At 50.3% G+C, this 22,978-nt stretch overlaps 1 protein-coding gene across 1 annotated transcript in view; it reads left to right on the top strand.

Annotated features, from left to right (window-relative positions):
* Nucleotides 1–292: 292 nt before the first annotated feature.
* The window catches only part of GNB1L (G protein subunit beta 1 like), a 49,487-nt gene continuing 26,801 nt past the window's right edge, over nt 293–22,978 (top strand). Inside the window, exons 1-2 of the mRNA XM_038763080.1 lie at nt 293–360; nt 8,048–8,144. The gene's annotated coding sequence lies outside the window, so the exon portion shown is untranslated. The remainder of the gene's footprint in view (nt 361–8,047; nt 8,145–22,978) is intronic.

The following is a 22,978-nucleotide window of genomic DNA, read 5'->3' as shown; positions in this document are numbered from 1 at the left end:
TCCAGTGCTCTGCACACAGTAACCGCTCAATAAATGCGATGGGTTGAATGAATGAATGAATAAATACGAATGAATGAATGAATGAATGAATGAATGAATGAAAAGGAGAGGGAGGGGCGGTGAGGTAGGAGTCGTGTTTGATTGGCCCCCGGGCGGGGGGTTAGGGAGGGTACTGTTAAATGATTGGTCCCCAGGCGGGGTGTTGGAGGGGCTACTGTTAAATGATTGGTCCCCAGGCGGGGTCGGCTTCCGGGACTCCCAACCGGAAGTAGGCCCATCTTTGCTCGGGGCTGCCGGCTCCCGGCAGGCACCGCGCGCGCGGCCTGTGCCGGACCTGAGGCGGCCGTGACGTGGCAACGGGTGAGGCGGCCGGGAGGTCAGGGGTCAAGGGTCAGGGGTCGGGGGGCCGGGGGTCACCCCGCCTGGACACCAGCAGCGGGGAGGGGGGCCTTAAAGCGCCAGAGCCCTCACTAACAATAATAACAACAATGACCATATTTGATAAGCTCTTACTACGTGCAAAAGCACTGTTCTGAGCGCTGGATAATAATGATGACATTTATTAAGCGCTTACTATGTGCGAAGCACCGTTCTAAGCGCTGGGGAGATTGCAAGGTGATCAGGTTGGCCCGTGGTGGGGGTTCACAGTCAATCCCCATTTTACAGATGAGGTAACTGAGGCACAGAGAAGTCAAGTGACTTGTTCTAAGCGCTGGGGAGGTTACAGGGTGATCAGGTTGTCCCTTGGGGGGGTTCACAGTCAATCCCCATTTTACAGATGAGATAACTGAGGCACAGAGAAGTCAAGTGACTTGTTCTAAGCGGTGGGGAGGTTACAAGGTGATCAGGTTGTCCCTTGGGGGGGTTCACAGTCAATCCCCATTTTATAGATGAGGTAACTGTGGCTCAGAGAAGTCAAGTGACTTGTTCTAAGCGGTGGGGAGGTTATGGGTGATCAGGTTGTCCCATGGTGGGGTTCACAGTCAATCCCCATTTTACAGATGAGGTAACTGAGGCACAGAGAAGTAAGTGACTTGTTCTAAGCGCTGGGGAGGTTACAGGGTGATCAGGTTGTCCCTTGGGGGGGTTCACAGTCAATCCCCATTTTACAGATGAGGTAACTGAGGCACAGAGAAGTCAAGTGACTTGTTCTAAGCGGTGGGGAGGTTACAAGGTGATCAGGTTGTCCCTTGGGGGGTTCACAGTCAATCCCCATTTTATAGATGAGGTAACTGAGGCACAGAGAAGTCAAGTGACTTGTTCTAAGCACTGGGGAGGTTATAAGGTGATCAGGTTGTCCCATGGGGGGAGTTCACAGTCAATCCCCGTTTTACAGATGAGGTAACTGAGGCCCAGAGACGTCAAGTGACTTGTTCTAAGCGGTGGGGAGGTTATAAGGTGATCAGGTTGTCCCATGGGGGGTATACAGTCAATCCCCATTTATCTATTCTATTTATTTTATTTTGTTAGTATGTTTGGTTTTGTTCTCCGTCTCCCCGTTTTAGACTGTGAGCCCACTGTTGGGTAGGGACTGTCTGTATATGTTGCCAATTTGTACTTCCCAAGCGCGTAGTACAGTGCTCTGCACATAGTAAGCACTCAATAAATACGATTGATGATGATGATGATGATGAGGGAACTGAGGCACAGAAAAGTCAAGTGACTTGTTCTAAGCGGTGGGGAAGTTACAAGGTGATCAGGTTGTCCCTTGTGGGGAGTTCACAGTCAATCCCCATTTTATAGATGAGGTAACTGAGGCACAGAGAAGTCAAGTGACTTGTTCTAAGCGGTGGGGAGGTTATGGGTGATCAGGTTGTCCCATGGTGGGGTTCACAGTCAATCCCCATTTTACAGATGAGGTAACTGAGGCACAGAGAAGTCAAGTGACTTGTTCTAAGCGCTGGGGAGGTTACAAGGTGATCAGGTTGTCCCCTTGGGGGGAGTTCATAGTCAATCCCCATTTTATAGATGAGGTAACTGAGGCACAGAGAAGTCAGTGACTTGTTCTAAGTGCTGGGGAGGTTATAAAGTGATCAGGTTGTCTCATGGGGGGTTTACAGTCAATCCCCATCTTACAGATGAGGTAACTGAGGCCCAGAAAAGTCAAGTGACTTGCCCAAAGTCACACAGCTGACAAGTGGCAGAGCCGGGATTTGAACCCATGATCTCTGACTCCAAATAATAATAATGATGATGGCACTTATTAAGCGCTTACTATGTGCAAAGCACTGTTCTAAGCGCTGGGGAGGTTACAAGGTGATCAGGTTGTCCCACGGGGCGCCTACAGTCACTTAACTTGTCTGGGCCTCAGTGACCTCATCTGTAAAATGGGGATGAAGACTGTGAGCCCCACATGGGACAATCTGATCACCTTGTATCCTCCTCAGTGCTTAGAACAGTGCTTTGCACATAGTAAGCACTTAACAAATGCCATTATTATTATCATTATTATTATTATTGGCCCCCATTTTCCAGATGAGGTCACTGAGGCCCAGAGAAGTGAAGTGACTTGCCCAAAGTCCCACAGCTGACAATTGGCGGAGCTGGGATTTGAACCTATGACCTCTGACTCCAAAGCCCATGCTCTTTTCCTCTGAGGCAGGCTGATGGCATTTGTGAGTAATAATAATAATAATGGCATTTATTAAGCGCTTAGTATGTGCAAAGCACTGTTCTAAGCTCTGGGGAGGATACAAGGTGATCAGGTTGTCGCACGGGGGGCTCACAGTCTTAATCCCTAGTTTTAAGCGCTTAGTACAGTGCTCTGCACACTAAGCGTTCAATAAATAAATGCGATTGAATGAATCCCCATTTTACAGATGAGGTATCTGAGGCACAGAAAAGCTAGGTGACTTGCCCAAAGTCACACAGCTGACAAGCGGCGGAGCCGGGATTAGAACCCATGACCTCTGACTCCCAAGGCCGGGCTCTTTCCACTGAGCCACGCTGCTTCCCTAATAATATTAGTGATGGCATTTGTTAAGCGCTTGCTGTGTGGCGAGCACTGTTCTAAGCGCTGGGGGAGATAGAATAGTGCTGCAGCGCTTAGAACAGTGCTTGGCACAAAATAAGCGCCTAACAAATACCATTATTATTATTACACGGTAATAGGGTTGTCCCACATGGGGCTCACAGTCTTAATCTTGAAGCAGCGTGGCTTAGTGGAAAGAACATGGGCTTTGGAGTCAGAGGTCATGGGTTCAAATCCCGCCTCCACCAATTGTCAGCTGTGGGATTTGGGGCAAGTCACTTCACTTCTCTGGGCCTCAGTTCCCTCATCTGTAAAATGGGGATGAAGACTGTGAGCCCCCCGTGGGACCACCTGATCACCTTGTAACCTCCCCAGCGCTTAGAACAGTGCTTTGCACATAGTAAGCGCTTAACAAATGCCATCATTATTATTATTAAGAGAACGGTCCTGGGAGTCAGAGGTCATTCGTTCATTCAGTCGTATTTATTAAGCGCTTACCGTGTGCAGAGCACGGTACTAAGCGCTTGGGAAGTACAAGTTAGCGACATTTAGAGACGGTCCCTACCCAACAATGGGCTCACAGTCTAGAAGGGGGAGACAGGCGACAAAACAAAACATGTGGACAGGTGTCAAGTCGTCAGAATAAATAGAATTAAAGCTAAATGCACATCATTAACAAAATAAATAGGATAGTAAATCATCATCATCACCATCAATCGTATTTATTGAGCACTTACTATGTGCAGAGCACTGTACTAAGCACTTGGGAAGTACAAATTGGCAACATATAGAGACAGTCCCTACCCAACAGTGGGCTCACAGTCTAAAAGGGGGAGACAGAGAACAAAACCAAACATACTAACAAAATAAAATAAATAGAATAGCTATGTACAAGTAAAATAAATAAATAAATAAATAAAGTAATAAATATGTACAAACATATACATATGTACAGGTGCTGTGGGGAAGGGAAGGAGGTAAGATGAGGGGATGGAGAGGGGGACGAGGGGGAGAGGAAGGAAGGGGCTGAGTGTGGGAAGGCCTCCTGGAGGAGGTGAGCTCTCAGCAGGGCCTTGAAGGGAGGAAGAGAGCTAGCTTGGCGGATGGGCAGAGGGATTGGGGCCATTCCAGGCCCGGGGGATGACGTGGGCCGGGGGTCGATGGCGGGACAGGCGAGAACGAGGTACGGTGAGGAGATTATTTGTAAACATGTACAAGTAAAATCAGTAGGGTCATTCATTCATTCATTCGTATTTATTGAGCGCTTACTGTGTGCAGAGCACTGTACTAAGCGCTTGGGAAGTACAAGTTGGCAACAGTAATAAATCTGTACTAATAAATCTGTCATGGGTTCTAATCCCGGTTCCGCTACTGGTCAGCTGTGTGACTTTGGGCAAGTCACTTGACTTCCCTGTGCCTCTTACCTCATCCGGAAAATGGGGGTTACGGCTGTGAGCCCCACGTGGGACAACCTGATTTCCTTGTGTCTACCCCAGTGCTTAGAACAGCGCTTGCCACATAGTAAGTGCTTAACGTATACCATCATTAGTATCATTATTAATCCCCATTTTGCAGAGGAGGTAACTGAGGCACGGAGAAGTTAAGCGACTTGCCCAAAGTCACACAACTGACAAGTGACAGAGGCAGGATTCGAACCCACCACCTCGGACTCACGTTGCTTCCTTCATTTCTTTGCCCCCGCTCTTTCCTCCCTCACTGCACCCACCCCCTCCTCACTGCTCCCCGCTCCCCCCCGCGGAAGCCACCCCTTCCATCGCTCCCGAGTCCCAAAGCAGATCCGCGGCTTTACAGCCTTATTGGGTTGAGAAGCAGCGTGGCTCCGTGGGAAAAGCCCGGGCTTTGGAGTCAGAGGTCATGGGTTCAAATCCCGGCTCTGCCAATTGTCAGCTGTGTGACTTTGGGCAAGTCGCTTCACTTCCCTGGGCCTCAGTTCCCTCATCTGGAAAATGGGGATGAAGACTGTGAGCCCCCCTGTGGGACAACTGATCACCTTGTAACCTCCCCAGTGCTTAGAACAGTGCTTTACACATAGTAAGCGCTTAATAAATGCCATCATTATTGTTATTATTTGAGAGTCAGAGGACTTGGGTTCTAATCCCAGCTCCACCGATTGTCAGCTGGGTGACTTTGGGCAAGTCGCTTCACTTCTCTGGGCCTCAGTTCCCTCATCTGGAAAACGGGGATTAAGACTGTGAGCCCTTCGTGGGACAACCTGATCACCTTGTAACCTCCCCAGCGCTTAGAACGGTGCTTTGCACATAGTAAGCGCTTAATAAATGCCATCATTATTATTATTATTTGAGAGTCAGAGGACTTGGGTTCTAATCGCGGCTCTACCACTTGTCTGCTGTGTGACTTTGGGCAAGTCGCTTCACTTCTCTGGGCCTCAGTTCCCTCATCTGTAAAACAGGGATTAAGACTGTGAGCCCTTCGTGGGACAACCTGATCACCTTGTAACCTCCCCAGCGCTTAGAACAGTGCCTTGCACATAGTAAGCGCTTAATAAATGCCATCATTATTATTATTATTTGAGAGTCAGAGGACTTGGGTTCTAATCCCGGCTCCACCACTTGTCCGCTGTGTGACCTTCGGCAAAGTCACCTCACTGTGCCTCGGTTACCTCATCTGGAAAATGCGGATGAAGACTGTGAGCCCTACTTGAGACAATCAATCAATCAATCGTATTTATTGAGCACTTACTGTGTGCAGAGCACTGTACTAAGCGCTTGGGAAGTACAAGTTGGCAACATATAGAGACGGTCCCTACCCAACAGTGGGCTCACAGTCTACTACCTTGTATCTCCTCCAGCGCTTAGATCGGTGCTCGGCACATAGTAAGTGCTTAATAAATACCATAATTCTTACACGTGCTCCCCCGTACCCCCAAGCCTCGGGGTTTGGACCGCCGATGGGGCGTTCAAGCAGCCACTGGTATTTTTGGAGCGCTTGCTGTGTGCAGAACACCGCATGAAAGCACTTGGAAGTAATAATAATGATGATGGTATCCGTTAAGCGCTTACTATGTGCCAGGCACCGTACCAGAGAAGCAGCGTGGCTCAGTGGAAAGAGCCGGGGCTTTGGAGTCAGAGGTCATGGGTTCAAATCCCCACTCCGCCACTTGTCAGCTGTGTGACTTTGGGCAACTCGCTTCACTTCTCTGGGCCTCAGTTCCCTCATCTGGGAAATGGAGGTGAAGACTGATCTACTACTAATGATCACCTTGTAACCTCCCCAGTGCTTTGAACAGTGCTTGGCACATAGTAAGCGCTTAATAAATACCATCATTAGGCACTGGGGTGGCAATCGGGTTGGACTCAGTCCCTGTCCCACATGGGGCTCCTCATTTTGCAGATGAGGGAACTGAGGTACAGAGAAGTGAAGCGGTTTGCCCGAGGTCACACAGCCGACAAGTGGCAGAGCCAGGATTAGAACCCATAACCTTCCAACGCCCAGGCCCGTGCTCTGTGCACTACACCATGATGAGTACAATACAGCAGAGTTGGCGGACGTGTTCCCTGCCCACAGTAAGTTTGAATTATACTTTCCAAACTCTTAGTACAGTGCTCTTCACACAGTAAGCGTTCAATAAATACCATTGAATGAATGAATGAAAGTTTACAGTCTAGAGGAAATTAAACCTCCTTCCCTTCCCCACAGCACCTGTATATATGTATATATGTTTGTACATATTTATTACTCTATTTATTTATTTATTTATTTTACTTGTACATATCTATTCTATTTATTTTATTTTGTTAGTATGTTTGGTTTTGTTCTCTGTCTCCTCCTTTTAGACTGTGAGCCTGCTGTTGGGTAGGGACTGTCTCTATATGTTGCCAATTTGTACTTCCCAAGCGCTTAGTACAGTGCTCTGCACATAGTAAGCGCTCAATAAATACGATTGATGATGATGATGATGAGCCACGCAGATTCACAACAGAGTCGGGACTAGAACCTGGGCCCCGTGACTCCTAAATCGGTCCTTTTCCCAGTAGGCCATGGTGCTTCTCTAAATACCAGAAGCAGTGTAGTCTAATGGAAAGAACACAGGCCCGAGAGTCAGGACCTGGGTTCTAATCCCAGTTCCACCACTTACGTGCCGTGCTTCAGCCCTAAAAACAGTGCTTGGCACATAGTAAGCGCTTAACAGAGAAGCAGCGTGGCTAAGTGGCAAGAGCACGGGCTTGGGACTCAGACGACGTGGGTTCTAATCCCGGCTCCGCCACCTGTCTGCTGTGTGTCCTTGGGCAAGCCACTTCTCTGTGCCTCAGTTACCTCATCGGTAAAATGGGGATTAAGACTGTGAGCCCCACGTGGGACAACCTGATTACCTTGTATCTACCCCAGTGATTAGAACATAGTAAGCGCTTAACAAATACTAACATTATTATTATTATTAATAAGTGCCATTATTATTATGTGCGGTGTGACCTTGGACAAGTCACATCACTTCTTTGTGCCTCAGTTACCTCCTCCGTACCGTGGGGATTAAATCCTAATCTCTCCTGTTTCGACTGTGAGCCCCCTGTGAGGACCAGGACTGTACTCAACATGACCGTCTATTTATTTTATTTTGTTAGTATGTTTGGTTTTGTTCTCTGTCTCCCCCTTTTAGGCTGTGAGCCCACTGTTGGGTAGGGACTGTCTCTATATGTTGCCAATTTGTACTTCCCAAGCGCTTAGTACAGTGCTCTGCACATAGTAAGCGCTCAATAAATACAGTTGATGATGATGACCGTCTCGTACCTACCCCAGTGCGTAGTGCAGTGCTTGGCACATAGTAAGTGCTTAACAAGTACTATAAGCGCCCGGCCCACGTCTTGCAACTCCGGAGCGGCCGAATGTGTTTATTGACATCCCCGCGAGTCCTCGCCATCCAAACCTACATCCCAAGCCTCAGCCTCCAAACCTCGAGTGAATGCGGGAGGGCCCGTAATGACCCCAGGAAGGGCCCCCTTGGCACGCGAGGGGCCGGCGGTGGCCGAGGGGCAGAGCCCGGCCGCGTCCCCGTGGTGCCCTAGTCACATTCCTTTCCTTCGCTTTCTCTCCGCGCAGGAGCCAAGCTTTCTCCGCTGACCTTTGCTGGGATCAGCAGCGCCGGCCTGGAGGGAGCCCTCAACACCACCTGTGCCCATCTGCCCACAGGGTTCACGTGAGTCCAAGTTTGTGTGTGTTTGTGTGCGCGGCTCCCTGCCACCCTGGGCATTTATTCAGACAGGTTGCCGTTTTGGGGGGCCCCTTCTTGCCGGGGTGAGGGAAAGAGCGGGCTGGCTGGCCCCGCGGGGCAGTGCCACCCTGCCACCTTTGAGGCTCTGGGAAACCAAGAGGGTCCAGACGCCCGAGGCCCCCGTTTGGTCGTTCACCCAGGCCCCCGCACCCCACCTGACCAGCCTCGTCAGGGCCCGGGCCCAACCCCTGTCCGTGCGGATTGTATAGCCACCCTTTTAGACTGTGAGCCCACTTTTTAGACTGTGAGCCCACTGTTGGGTAGGGACTGTCTCTATATGTTGCCAATTTGTACTTCCCAAGCGCTTAGTACAGTGCTCTGCACATAGTAAGCGCTCAATATATATGATTGATTGATTGATTGATTGATTTTAGACTGGGAGCCCACTGTTGGGTAGGGACTGTCTCTATATGTTGCCAACTTGTACTTCCCAAGCACTTAGTACAGTGCCCTGCACACAGTAAGTGCTCAATAGATATGTTTGATGATGGTGATGACGGAGAGGGCCCCGGGAAGGTGGGGGAGCAGGGCGGCCCCTCCTCCTGCTCCGTCTCTGGGCCCTGGCCTTGGGGGGCCCTCGCCGTTGGGGCCCCTCTCCCGTGGGCGTTGCCGGGTGGGCGAGCCCCTCTGGAGGCCACAGTGCCTGCCCAGGGCTGGAGGAGGAGAAGGAGCTGAAGGGTGGAGGGCTAGGGTTCTGTTGCTGGGTACAATACTCAACTCCTAAGACCTCGGTAAGTCCCTTAAGCCCTCTGTGGCTGAGAGAGTCATCTGTTAATGGCAGCGCTAATGCTCGCTGCTTACCTGCCTACCTTGCAGGGGTATTGGGGAGATTAATCTGGTAAAGTGCTTTCGGCTCCTCGTCTGAAAGGAGGCATGTCAGGATGAAGCGTGGTTTGGGTGGCGCTCGGTTAACTGCTCCAACAGCCCTGGCGGGCAGATGAGGGTCCGGGAGCCCGGCCGGAGGGGGGAGAGCAGAACCCGGGGGTGGGCTGGGCTATGAGGGAAGCAGAAGTCGACTGGCAGAGCTGGAGGCGGGCCAGGGGCTGCCATTCCCTCCCTGCGCTCATCCGGGAGCTTCCCAGAACGGCCGTCCCCTCCCCTGTCCCCCGTCCTGCCTCATCTCACCTGCTTCCCCACAGCCCACCCCCCTGCCCTCTGCACCCCGCTGAGGTCAGGGTTCAGCGGGGTTAGCCGGCAGGCATCGGGACACGGCGGTGGCCCCCACGACTGTGCCAGCGGGACTCCCAGCTCCGCCTGCCCCATGGTCTCCCCGGGGCCCGAGAGCGGGCAGGGCTGGATGGTCCGTACGGCCTTATCTCTCCGCCCTTTCCCGCTGCAGAGACGGCTGACAGGATTGTAAGCGGCTGCTTGGAAAGCTGGTCCGTATGCTTCCACACCCCAGACCGGGGATTTGAGTGCTTCACATGGGGTTGTTTGGGAGGGGGCCTCTCTCTTTCACCTGGGACAGGTCTGCCCACCTGGAGGATTTCCACTTGGCCCACTGCAACCCCTCCAGTTGGGCCCTTGTGGGACCACTTGAAGAGGAAGCTGAGATTTGTGGGCAGGGGAAGGTATGAGCTGTGGGGAAGAGAGAAGGAGGGAAGGGAGCTTTTTCCCCAGGCCCGCAGTCCCCCACAGAGCCCCTTTTCCCCCCCAAGACCGGACGTCCCTCGCCCGCATTGGGCCAGCTCTGCCTGAGCGGCCGACTGAGATTCCTGGTGCGCCGATGTGAGTGGGTTTCTCATTGCTGTCCACTCTCCCCCCCGGTGCCTCTCTCTACGCCCCAAAGGTACCACATCATGGTATCGTATCCACGCTCTCCCTGCTTCTGGGGTCCCGTGTCCACCGACTGCTGCCCCCTGCTCCAACTGCCACAGGGAGAGCTGGGTGAGGGCGGTGCCGGGAGGAAGGTGAGGGGTGCCGGCCGTGAGGAGGGGTCTCGGCATGCCGCAAGGCCTGGCCTGCGGGAAACTCGCTGACAGGGTGCCCTCCGAAAACCAGGCTGGGGGTTTGGTAAACAGGGTCGTTAAGTCCCACCAGGCTTGGGACCGCCTCTGCAGCCGAGGGGCAGAGAGATTGGAGTGGGGGAGTCTGGAGGGGCGGGCGTGAAGACGGGAGGGTGAGTGGAGTCTCCGCCGTCGGCTTTAGGTGGGCTGGGAGGCCCGTGGGGCAGGGCCAGGAGTGCCGTTTCCTGTGGCCTCACCTGACCAGTGTAATGCCCTGTGTGCGCGGCAGTGTAATGCCATTTGTGGGCCTCCTTCCTCCTCAAACACACCTGGGCCACGCTGTCTCTGCCTGCAGCGGGGGCGGGCAGGACCGCGGATGGCGGTTGATCTGTGGTCCGCACTCTCAGATGGGCTCAGGGCCCGCTTAAGTATTTGCCATGGGCAGCCACATCTTGGCTTCTTCCGACCCCCCTGCCACCTGCCAGGATGCTCCATCTCCCCTGTCCTCCACCGGTATCTCCTTGCTGTCCCGTGTCCAGGAGCTGACTCCCTTTGGTCTCCATTCCTCATAGGGGTGGGCTGCGGTCCCCGGCTTTCCGGGGTCCCAGAGGTCCTAATCTAAGAGCAACCCCTCACAGGGAGTGGGCATTTGGTGAGGGGGTTGAGGATTGACTCTTGAGAGGGAGGCCCCGGAGTGAAGCGGTTTGTCCCAGGATATGGCTGGGTGGGTAAACGCGGATTAAAATCTCTGGTCCCAGGCTGGGGTGGGAGGGGGTGACCTTCCTATAGCAGAGCCTGGAAGACGGAGGCCGGCCCCGGTCCGTCCGACCCCCGCCTCCATCGTGATCCGCCACCCGGTTTGTCTCCTCCCGTTCCCTGCCCCGTCTTCCAGTCATTCCTCCGTTAGGTCTCCTCCTCCATCACTCCGGTCCATCCCCTGTTCTGCTCCATGGTCCGTCACTCAGTCCGCCTGGATACAGTGCGGGTGGGCGGCTGGGTCTGTGGTTGAGGCGGCGGCCCCCTGGGCCCGAGGGGTGCGAGAAGCGGCGTGGCTCAGTGGAAAGAGCCCAGGCTTTGGAGTCAGAGGTCGTGGGTTCGAATCCCGGCTCTGCCACTTGGCAGCTGTGTGACTTTGGGCAAGTCACTTCACTTCCCTGGGCCTCAGCTACCTCATCTGTAAAAGGGGGATTAAGGCTGTGAACCCCCCGTGGGACAACCTGATCACCTTGTAACCTCCCCAGCGCTTAGAACAGTGCCTTGCACATAGTAAGCACTTAACAAATGCCATCATCATTATTATTATTATTATTATTCCCTGGGCCTCAGCTACCTCATCTGTAAAATGGGGATTAAGACTGTGAGCCCCCCGTGGGACAACCTGATCACCTTGTAACCTCCCCAGCGCTTAGAACAGTGCTTTGCACATAGTAAGCGCTTAATAAATGCCATCATTAGTATTATCAGCGGGCAGTGACCTCCGACGGGGGTGCCCCCTCTGCCCCACCCATGCCTTACAGGACTCGAACCCAGGTCTCTGGGCTCCCAACCTTTGTTCTGTCCATTAGGCCACGCTTCCTGTTACCCCTATTATGCAGATGGGAAAATCGAGGCCCAGAGAGAGTCTTTGACATGCCCAAGGACACATCCAACTTGTACTTCCCAAGCGTTTAGTACAGTGCTGTGCACACAGTAAGCGCTCAGTAAATACGATTGAATGAATTAATAGCAGGCCAGCAGCAGAGCTGGGACTAGAACCTGGTCCCAGGTATTTCACTGCGCTCTTGGGAGAGTGCAGTACAAAGAGTTGGATAGATGCATTCCTTGCCTACAATCAATCAGTCAATCAATCGTATTTATTGAGCGCTTACTGTGTGCAGAACACTGTACTAAGCGCTTGGGAAGTCCAAGTTGGCAACATATAGAGACGGTCCCTACCCAACAGTGGGCTTGCAGTCTAGAAGGAGACTCATCTCTGTCATTAAACCCACGTATTCAACCCGTCACCAAATCCTGTCGTTTCGCCCTTTGCAACATTGCTAAAATCGGCCCTTTCCTCTCCAGCCAAACTGCCGCCACACTGATCCAAGTGTTTATCCCAAAAAGTACGTCCCCAAAAGCATCCCGGGGGGCTGGCGAGGCCCCTTTCCCGAGGGCACGGTGGCAGCAAGGTTCCTGGCATCGGCGAGGCTGGGTGGCCTTGGACAAATCACTTAATTTTTCTGTGCCTCGGTAACCTCACTTTAAATCAGTCAATCAGTCAATCGTATTTATTGAGCGTTTACTGTGTGCAGAGCACTGTACTAAGCGCTTGGTAAGTACAAGTTGGCAACATATAGAGACAGTCCCTACCCAACAGTGGGCTCACAGTCTAAAAATGGAAATTAAGACTGTGAGCCCCAAGGGGGACGTGGGCAGTGTCCAGGTTAATTAGCTTGAATCTAACCCAGCGTTTAGAGAAGCAGCATGGCTCAGTGGAAGGAGCCCGGGCTTATGAGTCAGAGGTCATGGGTTCTAAACCCGGCTCCACCGCTTGTCAGCTGTGTGACTTTGGGCAAGTCACTTCACTTCTCTGAGAAGTTAAGTGAGTTAACTGAGAAGCAGCATGGCTCAGTGGAAAGAGCCCGGATTGGGAGCCAGAGATGGTGGGTTCAAATCCCGGCCCTGCCACTTGTCAGCTGTGTGACTTTGGGCAAGTCACTTCACTTCTCTGGGCCTCAGTGACCTCATCTGGAAAGTGGGGGTGAAGACTGTGAGCTCCACGGGGTACAACCTGATCACCTTCTATCCTCCCCAGCGCTTAGAACAGTGCTTGGCACATAGTAAGCGCTTAAATGCCATAATTATTATTATTATTCTCTGAGTCCCAGTTACCTCATCTGTCAAATGGGGATTAAGACTGTGAGCCCCACGGGGGACAACCTGATCACCTTGTATCCTCCCCAGTGCTTAGAACAGTGCTTGGCACATAGTAAGTGCTTAACAAATGCCATTATTCTTATTATTATTATTATTTCCCACTGTGATTACCGCACTGCCTCCTCTCTGCCTCCCGTCTCTCCCGACTCCTGCCCATAGTTCACGCAGCTGCCGAGGTGGTTTTTCTATAAAAACGTTCAGTCCACATCTCCCCACTCAAGACCCTGCAGTGGTGGCCCGTCCACCTCCGCATCAAACAGAAAGTCTTTTCTTTAAAGCACTCACCTTGTCCCCTCCTACCTGGCTGATCTGCCACAACCCAGCACTCATTCATTCATTCAATCGTATTTATTGAGTGCCTGCTGTGTGCAGAGCACTGGACTAAGCGCTTGGGAAGTACAATTTGGCAACATATAGAGACGCTCCCTACCCAACAGTGGGCTCACAGTCTAGCACTCTCCTCTAATGCCAAACTACTCAGTGTACCTCCATCTCGTCCAATTCTCCGTCACCCTCTCGCGACATCTTACCTCTGGCCTGATACTCCCTCCCTCTTCAGCGCTTAGTACAGTGCTCTGCACATAGTAAGCGCTCAGTAAATACGATTGATATCCACCAGACGATCACTCGCCCCACCTTCAAAGCCTTATTAAAATCCCATCCCCTCCAAGCGGCCTTCCCCCATTAAACCTTCATTCCCCCTACACCCTCTCTTCTGCATCCTCCTCGCCCTTGGATTTGTACCCTTTATTCACCCTTCTTCAGCCCCACAACACTTACGTACATTTCTGTAATTTATTTTAATATCTGTCACCCTCTAGATGGTAAACTCCTGGTGGACAAGGAACATCAATGCCAATTCTGTTATAGCGTACACTCCCAAGCGCTTACTAGAGTGCTCTGCACACAGTTGGTGCTCAATAAATAGGATTGATTCCATAAGCACTTAGTACAGTGCTCTGCACACAGCAAGAGCTCATTAAATACAATTGAATGAATGAATGAATTTGAAGTTTATTTTACTATCTGTTTTCCTAATAATGATAATAATTATGCTACTTGTTAAGCTCTTAAGTGTCAAGCACTCTTCTAAGCACTGGGTGGATACAGGATAATCAGGTTGGACACAGTCCCTGCTCCATATTGGGTTCACTCTAAGTGGGAGAGACTAGGATTTAATCCCTATTTTACAGAAGAATAAACTGAGGCACAGAGAACCATTGTTGGGTAGGGACCGTCTCTATATGTTGCCAACTTGTACTTCCCAAGCGCTCAGTACAGTGCTCTGCACACAGTAAGCACTCAATAAATACGATTGAGTGAGAAGTTAAATGACTTCCCCAGGGTCACAGGGCAGACCAGTGTGAGAAGCAGCGTGGTTCAGTGGAAAGAGCCCGGGCTTTGGAGTCAGAGGTCATGGGTTCAAATCCCGGCTCTGCCACCTGTCAGCTGTGTGACTTTGGGCAAGTCACCTAACTTCTCTGGGCCTCAGTTACCTCGTCTGGAAAATGGGGATTAAGACTGTGAGCCCCCCATGGGACAACCTGATGACATTGCAACTCCCCAGTGCTTAGAACAGTGCTTTGCACATAGTAAGCGCTTAATAAATGCTATCATTATTATTATTATTATTACAAGTTGGCACTTACTATGGGTCAAGCACTGTTCTAAGCACTGGAGCGCTGATCTTTGATCGTATTGAAATTTTAATTGAATTGTATTTTCCAGGCGCCTAGTACAGTGCTCTGCATACAGTAAGCGCCCAGTAAATACGATTGAATAAATACAGATTGAATGAAATGATCATTGGAGCCGTGAGCCAGGCTGAGGTTTGGCCAGCCTCAGCCGGGCCCTGCGGCTACCGAGCGGGGCCGGAGGAAGGAGAGGACGGACGGCGGTCATTCCGTGTAGCCGGCCCTGGCGTTTGCCTCGTCACCACGGCCTCCTGTGCCAAAATAGTTTCCTAAGAAGATGCCCCTGCCAGCTGGCTGGTTGACTGGTTGGCAGGGAGGGAGGAGAGGGGTGGCTCGGTCCCGACGGAGTCAGTCCATATTGCCAAGAAAGCCCAGCGTGCCAGCGGCGGGACCTGTTCCGTCTTGCGAGCGGCAGTGGAAGGCGGCGAGCTCGCCTTTCCGCCGTCGGGCGCTTCCCCCACGGCCCCGAGTGCCCATCCCTGACCCACGCCCAATCCCGGAGCCCCCTCACCTCCCGCTTCCTGGGCGGTGGGCAGGACAGGCGGGCCCATGGCACGAGGGGAACAGCTCGGAAGCGGGCGGGGGCCAGAAGTCGCACTCGGATGATGGCTCGGTCCCTGGCCCAGTGGGCCGGCGGACCCGGGTGGCATCCTGGGGGTAGAGCCGGGAACTCTCCCCCATCCTTGGGGCTCCAGGCTGATTCCCAGAATCCCGGGCACCTCAGCCCAGCTCCCGACCTCGACACGTCCGTGTTTCATTCCCACCCTCGCACGAGTGTCTTTCTTCATTCTGCTGCTCCGTCCTGACCCTCTGACCCCCGGCTGTCGTCCCTGTGACTTATCCTCGTTTTCCCAACCGCTCCCATTGGTGGCCAGTGACTCCTGCCCGCCTGGCACTGGCAGCGCCAATCCACCCACCGATGCCAGGCCCTGCACCTTGGCAACGTGGCTCAGTGGAAAGAGCCCGGGCTTTGGAGTCAGAGGTCAGGGGTTCGAATCCCGGCTCCGCCACATGTCTGCTGTGTGACCTTGGGCAAGTCACTTCACTTCTCTGAGCCTCAGTTACCTCATCTGTAAAATGGGGATTAAGACTGTGAGCCCCACGTGGGACAACCTGATCACTTTGTATCCCCCCCCAGCGCTTAGAACAGTGCTTTGCACATAGTAAGTGCTTAACAAATGCCAACATTATTATTATTATTATTAGTGTCCTCTCCCAAACTTTCAGTTCCTTGCCTATCACTAGACTGGTGGATCGTTTGATTCTCTTCCCGATCCATTTCCCACAGTCTCTTTTCCCCGTCCACCTCAGCTCCCGCTCTTCGCTCCTCACAGGGCACCGTGCCCACTCGGCCTCATTCTCAGCTCTCAAATCACTGGTAGAATAAATGAATGAATGATTCTCACCCAAGCCCCACAGCACTTATATGCCTATCCTTATACTCTCTCTTTTCCCCCTGTCTGTAATTTATTATAATGCTTGATGTCTGCTTGATGTCTCCTTGTGGGCAGGTATCTTATCTACCAAGTCAACTGTATTATCCTCCTAAGTTCTTAGTAAAGTGTTCTTCACTCAGAAAACACTTAATACCACTGATTGATTTGGCTATCTCTAGTGGAATGTCTAATTCTTTGAATTTATTTATAGTTAGCCTTCCTGACGGCAGCCTTTGTTGAACCATTATATATGTATATATGTTTGCATGTATTTATTACTCGATTTTATTTGTACATATTTATTCTATTTATTTTATTTTGTTAATATGTTTTGTTCTCTGCCTCCCCCTTCTAGACCGTGAGCCCACTGTTGGGTTGGGACCATCTCCATATGTTGCCAACTTGGACTTCCCAAGTGCTTAGTACAGTGCTCTGCACACAGTAAGCGCTCAATAAATATGATTGAATGAATGAATTTATAGTTAGCCTTCATGACAGCAGCCTTTGAACCATTATATATGTATATATGCTTGTATGTATTTATTACTCTATTTTATTTGTACATATTTATTCTATTTATTTTATTTTGTTAATATGTTTAGTTTTGTTCTCTGCCTCCCCCTTCTACACTGTGAGCCCACTGTTGGGTAGGGACCATCTCTATATGTTGCCAACTTGGACTTCCCAAGCGCTTAGTACAGTGCTCTGCACACAGTAAGCGCTCAATAAATACGATTGTATGAATGAATGAATTTATAGTTAGCCTTCATGACAGCAGCGTTTGTTGAACCATTATGTATGTATATATGTTTGTATGTATTTATTACTCTATTTTATTTGTACATATTTATTGTATTTATTTTATTTTGTTAATATGTTTTGTGTTGTTCTCTGTCTCCCCCTTCTAGACTGTGAGCCCACTGTTGGGTAGGGACCGTCTCTATATGTTGCCAACTTGTACTTCCCAAGCGCTCTGCATACAGTAAGCGCTCAATAAATACGGTTGAATGAATGAATGACTGAATACTGTATGCAGAGCACTGTACTAAACACTGGGGAGAGGACATTGCAACACAAGGAACTGCCTCTGGCCTGGGACACCCTCCCTCTTCGTATCTGACAGACAATGACTCAACCACCAAATCCTTACTGAAGGCTTATCTCCCCCGAGAGGCCTTCCCTGACTTAATCCTCATTTCCTCTTCTCCACTTCCTTCTGCATCGCCCTTGCACTTGGATTTGCTCCCTTTACTCACCCCTCCCTCAGCCCTGCAGCACTTATGTACATATCCATAATTTATATAAACGTCCATCTCCACATTTAGACTGTCAGCTTGTTGTGGGCAGGGAACATGTCTACCAACTCTATTGTAGTGTATGCACCCCAACGCTCTGGCGTGTAGTAAGTGCATAACAAATACCATAATTATTATTATTACTTGTCTTCCCAGCACGTAGTACGGTGCTGTGCACTCAGTAAGCCCTCAATAAATGTGATTGATTTGAAGGAGCTTATAGTCTAGAGGGGGAGATAACGATGATGGCATTTATTAAGCGCTTACTTTGTGCAAAGCACTGTTCCAAGCGCTGAGGAGGTTACAAGGTGATCAGGTTGTTCCACAGGGGGCTCTCAGTCTTCATCCCCATTTTACAGATGAGGGAACTGAGGTCCAGAGAAGTCAAGTGACGTGCCCAAAGTCACACAGCTGACAATTGGCCGAGCTGGGATTTGAACGCATGACCTCTGGCTCCAAAGCCCAGGCTCTTTCCACTGAGCCACGTTGCTTCTAAAAAGATAGACTTTTTATTGTCAGTATTACTAATAACAATAGTAATAATTATTGTGGTTTTTGTTAAAGCACTACATCACGCACTGTACTAAGCGCTGGGAAAGACACAGGCTAGTCAAATTGGACACAGTCCATGTCCCACGTGGGGCTGAGAGTCTTAATACCCATTTGACAGATGAGGTAACTGAGACATAGAGAAGCGAAGTGACTTTCCCTAGGTCACACAGCAGCCGAGTGGTGGAGCCGGGATTCGAACCCAGGTCCTCTGGACTCCCAAGCCCGTGCTCCATCCACTAGGCCACACGGCTTCTCAAATAAAATAAATTCAAATATGTGATGGGTATGGACATCAGTGTGGGGCTGAGGATAGGGTGAATAAAGGCCACACACTTCCCGCCGCTGGCCTCCTGCTTAATACTTAATACAGCTTCCCTTCACATCCAACAGGCCATTCCTCTCCCAGTCTTCACAGCCCTTGTGGAATTTCCCCTCAACCAGGAGGCCTGCCCGGATTAATTTTTCCTCTGACCAGGACATATCCCAAGGATATGTGTTGTAGTGGATAGAGCACGGGTCTAAGAGTCAGAAGACCTAGCTTCTCATCCCGGCTCTACCACTTGTCTGCTGTGTGACCTTGGACAAGTCACTTCCAGTGCTTCTGGGCCCGTCACCCTCCCATTCATTCATTCAGTCGTACTTATTGAGCGCTTACTGTGCGCAGAGCACTGTACAAAGCGCCTTTTTAGACCATCATACATCCCTCTCTTCATTCTCTTCTTTCTCCTCTTTGTAATTCATTTTAGGACCATTTGCCGGGTGGAACCGTCAGCTCCTTGAAGGCAGGCATCATTTCTCCTGTTTCTGCTCTCCTCTCCCCAATCAATCAATCAATCAATCAATCGTATTTATTGAGCGCTTACTGTGTGCAGAGCACTGTACTAAGCGCTTGGGAAGTCCAAGTTGGCAACATATAGAGACAGTCCCTACCCAACAGTGGGCTCACAGTCTACAAGGGGGAGACCGAGAACAAAACCAAACGTATTAACAAAATAAAATAAATGGAATAGATATGTACAAGTAAAATAAATAAATAAATAGAGTAATACATATGCACAAACACATATACATATATACTGGTGCTGTGGGGAAGGGAAGGAGGTAAGACGGGGATGGAGAGGGCCTTGGCAGGGCCTTGAAGGGAACGAATGAATGAATCAATCAATCAATCGTATTTATTGAGCGCTTACTTTGTGCAGAGCACTGTACTAAGCGCTTGGGGAGTACAAGTTGGCAACATATAGAGACAGTCCCTACCCAACAGTGGGCTCACAGTCTAGAAGGGGGAGACAGGGAACAAAACCAAACATATTAACAAAATAAAATGAATAGATATGTACAAGTAAAATAAATAGAGTAGTAACTATGTACAAACGTATACAGGTGCTGTGGGGAAGGAATAAATAGAGTAATAAATCTGTACAAACATATGTACATATATACAGGTGCTGTGGGGAAGGGAAGGAGGTAAGACGGGGGGATGGAGAGGCAGAAGGCAGGGCCTTGAAGGGAATGAATCATTTCTCCTGTTTCTGCTCTCCTCTCCCCAGTGCTCAGCACAGTGCTGTTCACCCAAACTTTCACTCAGGACGGGGAGGGCCACCCCGAGCCGATACAGCAGTGAGCATCCCCTTCAGCCAGGGGCCTGGCAGGGGCTAGCAGAGAGGGGTCTGAGAGGAAGTTTCCGACAAGAAGCCCCTTACCATCTGCCTTAAATCACTCACTTGGCTCTCCCACTCTTACCTCATTTCACTGATCTCATATTCCAACTCAGCCCCTGTAGCGCCAACCTCATTCATTCATTCATTCAGTCGTATTTAGTGAGCGCTTCCTGTGTGCTGAGCACTGTACTAAGCGCTTGGGAAGTCCAAGTTGGCAACCTATAGAGACAGTCCCTAGCCAGCAGCGGGTTCACAGTCTGGAAGGGGGAAGACAGACAACAAAACAAAACATATTAACAAAATAAAGTAGATAGAATAAATATGTATAGCATAAATATGTACAAGTAAAATAAATAGAGTAATAAATATGTACAAACATATACACAGGTATACATAGTCGTATATGTAACACACACCCAAATATATATATATATATATAATTATTATATATATTAAATATGAGCTACAGGGAAAGAGGGGGAGGAGAGAGAGAGAGAGAGAGAGAGAGAGTGTGTGTGTGTGTGTGTGTGTGTGTGTGTGTGTGTGTGTGTGTGTGTGTGCGGGGTTATTCCCACTCCCCACAACTGTCCCATGTGCCTGCAGCAGAAGCAAGGTGTGTATGATAATATTGGTATTTATTAAGTACTTTCTTTGCACCTAAAAGCTGCACCAAGCCTGGACAAGATAGAAGATTTCCCTCTGCTTCACACTTGCACTTGGATTTGCACCCTTTATTCACCCCTCCCTCAGTCCCACAGCACTTATGCACGTATCCGGAATTTATTGATTTATATTAATGTCTGTCTCCCCATCTACACTGTAAAGTCCTTGTGGCCAGGGACCGTGTCTAGCAACTCTGTTCTATTGTCCTCTCCCAAATGCTTAGTACAGTGTATATATATATATGTATATATATATATATATATATATATATATATTTGGGTGTGTGTTACATATATGACTCTATGTATACCTGTACATATATACACATTCATTCTCTTCACTGTACCTCCTTCTTGTCTATCTCGCTGCTGACCCCTCGCCCATGACCTCCCTTTGGCCTGCAGCTTCCTCCCTCTTTCTATCTGGCAGACCACCCCTCTTCCCCAGTCCTGCCAGGTGAAGACTTGATTAGTCCAGTAAAACACTCCCTTACACTCCCACACACTCATATGCACGTGTGCTCCCCTGGACTCCTGCACGTTGCCATGACCAGGGTATTTATTGAGTGCCAGCCACTCTGCCTGACCTCTGATCCCTCTAGACTGTAAGCTCCTTGTGGGCAGGAAACGAGTCTGCCAACTCTGCTATATAGTCCTCTCTCAAGCGCTTAGTTCAGTGCTGAGCCCCCTCTTTTCTCTCGCCCCCGGCCCTACCTCCTTCCCCTCCCCACAGCACCTGTATATATGTTTGTACAGATTTATTACTCTATTTATTTTACTTGTACATATTTACTATTCTATTTATTTTGTTAATGATGTGCATCTAGCTTTACTTTTATTTATTCTGATGACTTGACACCTGTCCACATGTTTTTTTTTGTTGTCTGTCTCCCCCTTTCTAGACAGTGAGCCCATTGTTGGGTAGGAACCGTCTCTAGATGTTGCCAACTTGTACTTCCCAAGCGCTTAGTCCAGTGCTCTGCACACAGTAAGTGCTCAATAAATACGATTGAATGAATGAATGCTGTGCATATAGTACGCACTCAGTGAATACCGTTGATTGAGGTAGATCCAGAGAATCCAGTCAGACACAGTCCCCGTCCCATGTGAAGCTCACCATCTAAGGTGGGGGGAGAAGGGGGTATTTCATCCTCATCTTCCCATCTTACAGGAGGGAAACTGAAGCCCAGAGAAGTGAAGTGACTGGGCCAAGGTCACCCAGCAGACAAGCGACTGAGCCGGCACTAGAACCCCGGTCTCCTGAGCCTTCCCTGTTGGCCGCACCCCCTCTCGAGTGGCAGTGAGCCGTGGCTGTCGTGACCTCCGTCACGCAGACAGGAGTCATTCCCTTGAAAGGGACGTTTCTCTCAGGTCTTTCCTTCCAACCCCTGGCTCCCCTAGGGCAGAAAGCTGGATAGAAAAGGCAGCGGCCGGGTTGGGGGAATAGGGGGATATATCGGCGGGGGTCATGAGGTTCCGCATGACAGGAAACCTAGGGGACAGGTATCTTCATTCATTCATTCAGTCGTATTTATTGAGCGCTTACTGTGTGCAGAGCGCTGGACTAAGCGCTTGGGAAGTCCAAGTTGGCATCATATAGAGACGGTCAATCAATCAATCATATTTATTGAGCACTTACTGTGTGCAGAGCACTGGACTAAGCGCTTGGGAAGTCCAAGTTGGCATCATATAGAGACGGTCCCTACCCAACAGTGGGCTCACAGTCTAGAAGGGGGAGGCAGAGAACAAAACATAACATAACATAACGTTTCTTGGCCAACGATTCCCCGGAGGGCTTTTCGTGAGGGTCCCAGAGGGTCTTGATGAGGGGCCTGGGACCCTGCTGGCTATGTCTGTTCCCTGCCCGAGTCTCTCCTGCTCCGTACTGACCCTGACCGTAAGCTCTGGGGCAGGCGGGACACCATTCATTCATTCATTCATTCATTCAATCGTATTTATTGAGCGCTTATTGGGTGCAGAGCACTGTACTAAGCGCTTGGGAAGTCCAAGTTGGCAACCTATAGAGACGGTCCCTACCCAACAGCGGGCTCACAGTCTAGAAGGGGGAGGCAGAGAACAAAACAAAACATATTAACAAGCTAAAATAAGTAGAATAGATATGTACAAGTAAAATAAATAGAGTAATAAATACGTACAAACATATATACAGGTGCGTGGGGAAGGGAAGGAGGTAAGGTCGGGGGTATGAAGAGGGGGAGGAGGGGGAGAGGAAGGAGGGGGCTCAGTGTGGGAAGGCCTCCTGGAGGAGGTGAGCTCTCAGTAGGGCCTTGAAGGGAGGAAGAGAGCTAGCTTGGCGGATGTGGGGAGGGAGGGAGGCAATCAGGTTGTCCCACGTGGGGCTCACAATCTTAATCCCCATTTTACAGATGAGGTCACTGAAGCCCAGAGAAGTGAAGTGACTTGCCCAAAGTCACACAGCTGACAAGTGGCGGAGCCGGGATTTGAACCCATGACCTCTGACTCCCAAGCCCGGGCTCTTTCCACTGAGCCACACTGCTTCTCCACTGCTTCACCAGCGGATTCTCACCTGCTCCACTGCCCATGAAGCCCCCATCCACCACCCAGGGAAGCAGCGT

The sequence above is a fragment of the Tachyglossus aculeatus genome, chromosome 21 (assembly GCF_015852505.1).
Source record: "Tachyglossus aculeatus isolate mTacAcu1 chromosome 21, mTacAcu1.pri, whole genome shotgun sequence".
Lineage (NCBI taxonomy): Eukaryota > Metazoa > Chordata > Mammalia > Monotremata > Tachyglossidae > Tachyglossus > Tachyglossus aculeatus.
This window is presented reverse-complemented; position numbering and strand designations above follow the sequence as displayed.